Raw genomic sequence first — 1,536 nt, forward strand, 5'->3', positions numbered from 1 at the left:
TGAGACTTGGGGACTCCTGAGCCTATGGACAAGGACAGAGCCATGGAGAGCTAAAGCTGAAAATGAAGCCTCCAGCTGATATAAAGTGAGGGGAGATGTACAGAGCCTGTGGGGGATGGTAGAATTCCCACTAAATAGTTTTCCTCTTGTCTAGATGGGTTGGATGAAAGGAGACAGGGATCAGGTTCATTAATTCAATAGTGTGTAGTTGTCATACCTAATTGAGATTGTCACATCTATAAAGGTAAGAGTTGTGTGACAAAAAGCAGGGAGTAGTTAATCTTTCATTCCAGGAACAGAGGACCCTAAGACCATCAAGAAAGAAGACATGAGCTGATCATAGGAACCTAACCAGAGAAGCAGCCACACCAGAGATGAAGGCAGAGTTGACAGCAGGGAGAGATTGAGCAGGTGGGGACTCTAGATTCATGGAAAGAGAAAGACTGTGTGTGCTGATATCCAGGAGGCTGGCTTCCAGAATATTCCCTGTGGTTTTTTAAATGATTATATATCCCTGCTTTTTTTTAAAAAAAAGACATGTGCTTGAGGGTAGACATGTGTTGACATGGTAATGGGGCAGGCAATATACAACCAGAGAGAAGTTGGCAGAGGAAAAGATAGGAGTAGGGGAGACACGGGAGGAATGCAGTGGCTGTAGTAAATAGAAGTAAATGCTGTTAACTGTTGGTGCATGGAGGGGATTGTAATTGTATAATGTAACAAAGTATATGATTTGTTGAATGTGAAACTGATGATCTGCTCTGTGAACCTTCACTCAATTCACAATAAAAAGTTAAAAAAAAAAAGTTTTATGCTATCTATGGTATAATTTCTATCACTACAGCCACATTTCTAACTACAGATTCTTATTTGTTTTTCAGCTATCTTATTCCTGTCACTGGCAATTATCAATGTATTTTGATTGCATGTGTGTTGAAATTCAAAATGCAGAAATTATTAAAATTTTAATTTCCCTTATCTTTGACACTAATGGTTTCTTCATAAATTTGAATAATAGTCATATTTATTGCTCTTCCTCATAGGTGTATGAATGTTATCCTATCACTGTCAGAGATGTACTTAAAATAATCTTAAAATATTATTTTTGTTGATGATAGTGGTCCCATTCCCCTTCAATTTGTCCTTTCTATTTAGAATTGTAGATCAGATGATTGTCTGACGAAAATTTCTAATATCAGTCCACTTAAGTGCACTAATGAATAGGATATAATTCTTCATGCATTTTATTTCATATTTTATGACTTCCAATCTTCCAAGATTCATACTTCATACATTCCACGTTCTGATAATTAATGGATATTTGTAGTTCTTTCTTCTCTTTTTGAGTCATAACATATCAGCAATGGAAGAGCCAAAAATGTTTACTCTATCTATACCATTATAATTGACTCTAATTTGGGAGAGATAGCTCTTCCCTAGTCATATTTTACAAGTTTTCTAATAAAACATTGGAAATATTGCTTTCAGCAACTGTATCAAACAATGTTCTACAGGTATTCATATTGTTTTCACTAA

Source organism: Chrysochloris asiatica, unplaced genomic scaffold, assembly GCF_000296735.1.
Source record: "Chrysochloris asiatica unplaced genomic scaffold, ChrAsi1.0 scaffold00068, whole genome shotgun sequence".
NCBI classification, from domain to species: domain Eukaryota; kingdom Metazoa; phylum Chordata; class Mammalia; order Afrosoricida; family Chrysochloridae; genus Chrysochloris; species Chrysochloris asiatica.